General features: G+C 33.9%; 1 pseudogene; it reads right to left on the bottom strand.

Moving 5' to 3' along the window:
- Nucleotides 1-6,885: 6,885 nt before the first annotated feature.
- Nucleotides 6,886-6,984, bottom strand: LOC132297815 (small nucleolar RNA R71; annotated as a pseudogene).
- Between the last annotated feature and the right edge of the window lie 2,404 nt (nucleotides 6,985-9,388).

Genomic DNA, 9,388 nt, shown 5'->3' with positions numbered 1-9,388 from the left:
GAGACGTTGAACTTAGCAATCATTGTTCATATTTTCTTGCATTTTGTTTAATCTTGCTTTCTTTTCAAAAAAATAAATAAATAAATAAATAAAATAAATAAATAAAAAAAACCTTTTTACCATTGTGCCATTGTGTGTATTCATGCTTTCATGTTTAGTGTAGGGCTTGCTTTCTTATCTCTACCATCTTATACTATATTGCCTTAGAATGCATAATTTGATTCATCTTATCCCATTGTTCATATTTTCTTGCATTTTGTTTAATCTTGCTTTCTTTTCAAAAAAAAAAAAAAAAAAAAAACCTTTTTACCATTGTGCCATTGTGTGTATTCATGCTTTCATGTTTAGTGTAGGGCTTACTTTCTTATCTCTACCATCTTATACTATATTGCCTTAGAATGCATAATTTGATTCATCTTATCCCATTTGATATTTAATGTGAGTTTGCTAGTGTGGTTATTCAAGTAGGTTGTTGATTCCAAGTTTGGGGGAGACGTCTTTCGAATTGGATCATTGCCGAGCCTCATATTTTCACCACCACAGTATACTCTTTCTATCTTTTCCATTGTTCTCATTGCACATTGAGGACAATGTGTGGTTTAAGTTTGGGGGTAAGGTGTCTTTGTTGCATTCTACTTAAAATTGAGCTTTAAATACATAATTGAGATTGAAGATCCATGACTAGCTATGATTTTGAATTTTTGAGTACTATATTGCTTAGAATTTAAAAATTACTTGACTTGAGAGTCCAATACTCACTGTATGCCTTGTGGATGCCATTTAGAAGTAAATTTTTCAAAAAATTGATATCTTGCTTGCACTTGTGGTCCACATCATCCTGATTTTGTGATTGTTTTGAGATTCATTCTATGATTCTACACTAGCACAGGCGCACACTAGCATTCATTTATGGGGTAGATACTTTGTTAATTATTGAATTGGTTATATCTTAATTGGACTAGTAGTGCATTGAAAGCTTTCATTCTTGATAAAAGTGGATAACAAACCCTTTTCATTGAGTAGCTGGAATTCTAGCCTCATCAAGCACTAAATTTCTCGAGCCGAAAAGTGGAGGGCCCAAACTCTAGGTTAATAATTGAACTTAAAAAAAAAAAAAAAAAAGGAAAGAAAAGAAAAGAAAAAAGTTGCAAAAGCAATAAAGAAGTGAGGACTTCTCTCAAAAGGTGAGAAGTGGGAAATGATTAGATGGAGGTTGTTTTGATTTGTAACCTAGTTGATTTGAGCTTGTAAGTCCTTAGGGGTGTTTTAACACCTAATGCCCTAAAGCCGTCTATTTTGGGAGTCATTGACCTAACGCTCGACCTCATGGATCGCTAGAAAGCTTAATAGATCAACACATTGCACTATACACCTAGAACAATAAAGCTTTAATAAAAAGTTCACTCTTTGTTTTGATGATTAGTACTAGATTTGTATGCTAGTTTGAGGGTAAGGATGTAATCATTTCTTTAGTTGGCTTAGATAGTAACATATTTGATGCCGGTCCACTCAAAAAGGATTCTAGAGTTGTTTTGATTTGCCTGATCATTTTCTTGATGTGTGGAGGACCATACTTGCTTGCTTGATGTAGAAATTTTGGGAGATTACTTGGAAATGGTTGAAAAATTGTATACTTGAGGTAGTTTTCTCCCAATTGTTATTTGCAATATTGGTGCCTCTTTTATGAGAATGAGTTTAATGTTTGTGGGTATCATTTCTGAAAACCCTCACGAGACTTCACTCATTCACTAGGGATAACCTAGGGGTTTAAAAGGCTTGTTGCATATGCTAAATGCAATTATGTTCCCTACGAAAGTGGCGTTATCTATTTGTTACTTTCTATCTATTTGTTACTTTCTAGTTCATACTTGTATAGTTGTTCATTTCATTCCTTTACTTTGCAGTTCATTGCTAGGGACTAGCAATATTTAAGTTTGGGGGTCTGATGAACACTGAAAAGTGCGTATTTAAACCCCTTAAGCTTGAGTATTCTAGGACCTTTATCTATCTTACTTTCCCATTTTAGACTAATTTCATGTTATTACCTTTTTCAGGTGCTTATCCCAAAAATAAGTCAATTCACCAAAATTAGATCATAAAAGAAGCAATCTCAAGTTGAATGGAAGAATGGAGCAAAGTGGTGGAAATCAGCAATCTTCGATCGATCAGGAATATTTTCGATCGATCTCATATTGATCGATCTCACCTCACCAAGATGAATCAGACCCCTTGTCCTTATCCTCAAAGAAATTCCATATTTGATTGATCCAACTTTCTTCAGATCGATCAAACTTCCTTGATCTTATCCTTACCTACTATTTTTGTCTTTTTCCAAAAATATCTCAGATTTGTCTTATTCCAAAAAGAAGCTGCCAAAGATTGATCGATCTGGCCTAACTTCAATGGATCTGGCCACAGTTCGATCGATCTCATCTGAATTCGATCGATCGAACCTCCTCAAGTCTGAAAAAAAACAGAGTCCAGCTCATTAAAAGATGGCTCGTGGTGCAATCATTGAAGGGACCCTAATGCACAAGACCTGATCATTGGGTGTGACACTTGAGCTTCCTATATAAGGATTTTGAGCCACTTTTACATCATATCTTATATAATCATCGTATCTTCATATCTCATATCACATATCTTAGAGAGGATGCTAGAGCTTAAAGAAACATATACTATTTTGGGGAGTTCTTCCATTCTTCTAAGGTTTCCATCCAGAAGAAGAGCATTTCTACCATGGAGATGGCCCTTGAGGGTTGGATGACTACATTAATGAGTGGGTAAACATCTTCTTGGGGCTAAAGTTAGCCCTAAGCATGCCTTCTAGACCTTAATGCTTTGTATTTTGAGGGGATTTGTGTTGTAATCTTGTCTTAACACTTGATTTATATATGAATCTTGTTCTTACAATGATTTGTGTTGATTAATACTTCCAATTAATCATTTCATTTTATCAATATGTCTATGTATGCTAGAGTAGATGTTCATGTATTTATCTCTTGGTTTTGTGATATTGATGCATGTCTATGTGTATTGATGCTATGAATCTAGAGATTGTCAAGGCATAGTGCTTAAAGAGTATACTCTTGTGATTTGTTTGATGGTTCATACTCATTTCTTAATGGATTGTGCCTCTACCTTAGTTTAATTAGTTTAATTTTCATATCCTTAGCTTAGATGTAGTGTAGTTGCTTTACTTTCTTAGATGTGAGGACAATTCATGCTTGTTGTTTGATGTTCCATACTTCTGAATGCAAGTAGTACAATTCTCTATCTTGTTAGTGTGTTGATTGTGAGCTTAAAGGAAGGAATAATGACTTAGTTTGATATATTGTGCTATTCACTATGTTGTCTAGACATTATATACTTAATTAGTCAATCTATGCTTGTTGATTCAATCAATCACACCTCTATGTATTGCAACACATGTTTCCCCTCATTCATTATACATTGAGTGTCTAGAATTGTAATACCCCTATATTTTAAAGGTATTATTTATTGGGATTAATGATTTTTATTTTTATTTAAAATAATTTATTTGATTTATTTAGGATTAATTACTTTTATTTTATTTTAAATGGTTTGTTTGATTTAATTGGAATTAATTATTTTTATTTTATTTTTTTAAATGATTTGTTTTATTTAATTGAGTGTTATGATTAATTGTCTTATTTTTATTAAATTATGTTTTGTGATTATATTTGATGAATTGGTGTGTTGGTTTGCTTTATGAGAATGTCACGATTGTGTTGTTTTAAGTTGCTTATTTGACTATGTATAATTTTTATGCTAGTGTGATTTTATTGTGTATTATTTGTAATTATTAGATTTAATTGGATTATTTTATTTATTTAAGTTAATGGGTTCGGGCTTAAGTGGAGTGGAACCAATGGATATGATTTTGGGCATGGATGAAGCCTTGTTGAGTTAATTAATAAAGGCCCATGGTTAAATGATTAATTTAATAATCCTTTTTGTATAACTATAAATATATATTTAATTATGTATTTAATTAGTCTTATGGAAGGACATATATATATATATATATATATATATATATATATATATATATATATATAGGTATATATGATTTAATTAATTAATGGGTTAATTATGAAAGGTATATATATATATATATGTAATATAATATATGTTTATAGATATATATTATTTGAAGATTATTATTTTATTTGAGAGTCCTAGTTGGAATAGGATTTGGATTTTAATGTGTATAAATATACACATAAGACTTTAGGGTTAAAAGTTTTACACGTTAGAAAAATAAGAAAGAGAGAGAGAGAGAGAAAGAAGAAGACCGACAAAGAGGAGGCTGAATCTGAGAAAGAGGACGATGGGATTGGAAGAGACAATCAAAGCTTGAAGCGTCGGTTTCGTTTCGAAACCTCAAGGCGAGTTTTCTCTATTTTTCCTCCTAGAATCCATAAGGATTTTACCTTGAGTATTAAGGCTTTAATTAAACTGTTAATTTAAATCATGGTTAGAATGGAGTTAATAAAAAATATCAAGTTAATTTTATTTGATTAAATCAGGATTAAATTGGAGAATTAAAAGCATGATTTATTATTATTTTTTTTATTTTTGAAATTATAGGATTTAAATTATATATATAGATTGTATATATTTAAAATCAACTGTTATGTTAGATTTATGACCCAAAAGGATTATTTAGGGTTTACAAAATTTTTGAGAAATTTTTGTAATTTTCTGAAATTTTCTAGAATTGTTTTATATTTTTCTGAAATTATTTAAAATTATTTATATTTATTCTGGGCAAAAATTATATTTTGTTTTATACATATATGAGTTCCTATAGCGATGGCGGTTTATTCGTCTATGTATGCTAGAATAGATGTTCATGTATTTATCTCTATTTCTTGTGTTGTTGATGTATGTCTATGTGTATTAATGCTATAAATATAGAGATTGTCAAGACATAGTGCTTAATATAATGCTATTGTGGTTTATTTGATGGTTTATACTCATTTCTTGATGGATTGTGCCTCTCCTTTAGTCTAATTAGTTTAATTTTCATGTCATTAGCTTAGATGTAGTGTAGTTACCTTGGTTGTTAAATGAAAGGATAATCCATGCTTGTTGTTTGATGTTCCAAACTTATGAATGCAAGTAGTATATTTCTTTAATTTTGTGATGTGTTTGGATTGTGAGCTTAAAGAAGGATTAATGGCTTACTTTGATATATTGTGCTATTCATTGTGTTGTCTAGACAATATACACTTAATTAGTTATCCATACTTGTTGAAACAACTACACACACTCACTATTGTTGCAACATATGCCTTCCCCTCATTAATTGTTAATTGAGTATAGAGAAAAGTGATGCTTAGTGGTGATCTCTAAATCCCAAAACCTCTCTCTCTTGTTTTCTCTATCCTTTAATTACTTCCATGATATTGATCTTATTTAGTTTTAATTGTAGTTTAATCAACCAAACAACCTACCTTTGATCACTTGACCTACTAACCCTAAGCCTTGTTTCCACTACTAGTTCACCCTTAATCCCTTGGGATGATCCCTACTCACACTTGCTATATTTTTAGTTAGTGGTAGTAGTGGCATTTATAAATGTAAAACTTGGCCACACTATTTTGCACAAATTTGGTTGCACACCGCGATGGCACACCAAGTTTTTGGCGCCGTTGTCGGGGATTGAATTGGTAACACCGTGTTTTCGAAACATTTAGGGATTAGTGCTCTTTTGATCGTGTCTTTTCTTTATTTTATTTTTGGTTACTTATTGTGTTTGTTTTTATTTGACTAGGTGATATTGAGCAAGGAGGTTAAACAAAGGAGACTTCAAAGCAAGGAGCTAAGCTAAGCACAAAAAGGACTAAAAATCTAAAAAATGCAAAGCATAGCAAAGTTTGGAAGTTGAAAATGAATTGAAGTTGCTTAAGGACCCTTTGTGAGATCTTTCTAACTCAAGCTCTAGTTAAATCGTCGGCCCGCGTGAAGGCTTGTTTTCCATTTCTTAGATAAATCGTGAGCCCGCGTAGAGGCAATTTACTTTTCTTTGCATATTGTTTAAGCATGGGAGTATGGGATCATTGAATGTGGAGATTTGTTGATTTATTTGTTACGGTGATGAAGTGATTGTTACTTGCTTATTATTTGCTTTTCTAGTGTATGCAGGGTCGTAGGTCATTGAATCCTACTCTTGTCCCTCCTAATTTGCATCTTGAATCGGTTGTTCATAATCCTAGGGGAAAGGGTAGTTCTCATCACTCCATTTCACCAATGGAGGATTTGAATGACGACCATGTGCAGGACCTTGGTTACATAGATCAACAAGGCAACCAACCCTAATGTGCATCATGAAAATGTTCAAGTACCATTATGCATGCCTAGACCATTTATTCACCCACAACAATAAGGCCAAGTTCCATTGGGAATGCCTAGGCCAATATTTGTACCACAATACCCCATAGTTCAAGCTAATCAAGGTGTTCGTTTAGCTCCACTAATTGTGAATCCTCCCATTGCATCGAGAGACCATTATGTGCCTAATGAATACAATGCACCCACTTGCATTCAATTGCCTCCATTTAGAGCACATCACTATGAAATTAAACCACAAACTATTCAAATGCTTCCAAACTACCGTGGACTTCCTAGTGAAGAACCTTATCAGCATTTAGATGAGTTTCTTGAAGTGTGTTCCACCGTGAAATACACAAACATACCGGAAGAATTGTTAAGGCTTAAACTTTTTCCTTTTACCCTTAAAGACAAGGCAAAATATTGGTTTAACAATCTTAGTCCTTTTTCGATAACTTCTTGGGCGGAAATGCAATAAGAGTTCTTGAAAAAGTACTATCCGGTTTCTAAGACCAATGCTATGAGAACTTCAATTAGAGAATTTTCTCAAGGGGATGGGGAAATGTTTCATGAGGCATGGGAAAGGTTTAATGATTTGCTAAGAAAATGCCCATATCATGACATACCTAAGTGACAACTAGTTCAATATTTCTTTGAAAGTTTACCGGATAATCACAAGGGTATGGTTGATGCATCCATGGGTGGTTCTTATCTTGACAAGCATGAAAATGATGTGTGGCAATTGTATGAAAGTATGAGTAAAAATTCCATGCATAGGTCCTTATCTTCTAAAAATGGTAGAAATCTAGGAGGAAGTAAGAATGTTGGCTTATATCAAGTTGACAACTCCAATGATATAGCCGCTGAGATGAAATCCTTATCTTAAAGGTTTGATCAATTCTTGATTAACCAAAACTCGGAGAATCAAATGTCTTCCGCCCCTAATCATGTTTATCATCGTGCATCTAATGAATCATGTATGACTTGTTCTAATGTGTTGCATTCTACTTCCAATTGTCCCCATGGACATGTTCAAAATAACAACCATGAGCAAGCCAATGCTATTTTTGCTAACCAAGGGAATAATCCTTATGGCAATCATTACAATCCTAGTTAGAGGTACTATCCAAACTTTTCTTGGAAAAGCTAAGGGGAAGGCTCAAACCCTCCCCAAGGTGGTTTTCAAGGGAAATATGTTCCACCTCCGATGTAAAGCAAAGGTTCCCAAGGTTTTAGATCATCATTTCAATTCCATGGTAATCAATTTTCTAATTCTCATTTTCCTAATAAACCATCTTATTCTCAAGGAAATTCTAGGAGTCCTGCTTTTGAAGAGAAGCTTTTAACCACTCTAGGCACTCTAGAGGCGAACACTCAATTGCTTCATTCTCATTCTCAATCCGTTGCTAAGCTAGAAACCCAAGTAGGGCAAAATGCTAGTACTTTAAATGCTAGAGAGAAGGGGAAGATGCCTTTGAATGCCCACCAAAGCAACAATGTGTTATGGAGACTCATTCCTCATCGGAAAGTCATATAATAGAGTATCTCAATGAGGTGACAACCTTAAGAAGTGAGAGACTCATTGACAACCAAGTAGGTATGTCCAATGAAGAGAGTGAACTGGTGCAACCAAAAGTTGACACCCGTCCCATTTCTTATCATATTCCTCCTTCATTGCATATGCATGATCATTTAAATGAGAAAGTGTCAAAAAGTGATTTGAAAAGTGAGTTCAAAAATGATTAGAAAAACGAATCAAGGCATGCTTTGAAAAATGATTTGAAAAATTCTTGTGTTGATAGCCAAGAGCTCCATTTCCGGATGCCTTAAAAGGATCCATTTATCTTAATAAGCAAAAGACAAAGACAAATGAAATCATTGACGTGTTTAGGCAAGTAAAGGTTAACCTTCCGCTTTTGGATGCAATCAAGCAAATTTCGGCTTATGCCAAGTTTTTAAAAGATCTTTACACCCAAAAGAGGAAGAACAAAAGCTAAGCACCTAGGAAAGTGGTCTTAACCAAGCAAGTGAGCTCTATTTTGCAACATAACACTCTTCTAAAGTTCAAAGACCCCAGTTAACCTACTACATCTTGTGTCATTGGTGACCATATCATCAATCGGGCTCTCTTATACTTAGGAGCAAGTGCAATCTTCTTCCATACTCGGTATATGTCAAATTAGGCTTAGGAGACTTGAAACCGACGTTGGTAGTTTTGCAACTTGCCGACCGATCAATCAAAAAGCCTATGGGTATCATAGTGGATGTTTTGATTAAAATTAATAAATTCTTCTTCCCCATCGATTTTGTTGCCATTGACACGGAACCGGTCCTAAATCCCAAGAGCCAAATTCCCGTTATCCTTGGCCATCCTTTCTTGGCAACCGCAAATGCCAACATCAATTGTAGGACGGGGATAATGAAAATCTCTTTTGGCCACATGAAGGTGAAGTTGAATATTTTCAATCCAACCCCGAATTCAATGGATAAGTATGAAGATATTTGTGTTGTAGAGAAATGTCTTGATAATAAATGTGGAAGAATAGAGTCTTCACTTGATGTTGAGCATTTCCATGGCTTGTCTACCAAATAAAATTCAAAGAAAGTTGCTTCAAAGATAAATTTTCCAAGGGCATGGAAGCCCAATAGTTGTTTTAACCAAAGACTATCAACATCCCTTGAATCAAATCCAATGAGTTCTTTAGGGAACCATTCGTTGGGTGGGATTCAAAGTGCTTTTCACCCCGTCAAGGAGGGGATGCATTATAAGATCTTTAATCCGGGCTAAAAGAGCCCAATGTCTTACTAGAGACGTTAAAGACTAGTAAATGCTTCGTAAAGTTTACAACCCTATTCCTCCCTTATTTCTATTTTCCCTTTCATTTCTTGTGTCGCCTAGATATGTTCTGGAATTCATACACATGGCTAGGATTTTGATTGAGTATGCATGCACTTTTGTTTTACAAATAGGCATTTTGTCCAAGTTCGATCGATCTCAAAAGAGGTTCGATCGATCAAACATCCATTC

Source organism: Cornus florida, unplaced genomic scaffold (genome assembly GCF_030987335.1).
Source record: "Cornus florida cultivar Cherokee Brave unplaced genomic scaffold, ASM3098733v1 CherokeeBrave_3.0.0_Hap2_Chr02, whole genome shotgun sequence".
Taxonomy (NCBI): Eukaryota; Viridiplantae; Streptophyta; class Magnoliopsida; order Cornales; family Cornaceae; genus Cornus; species Cornus florida.
The sequence above is the reverse complement of the archived record's forward strand: the minus strand, read 5'-3'. Positions and strand labels throughout refer to the sequence as shown.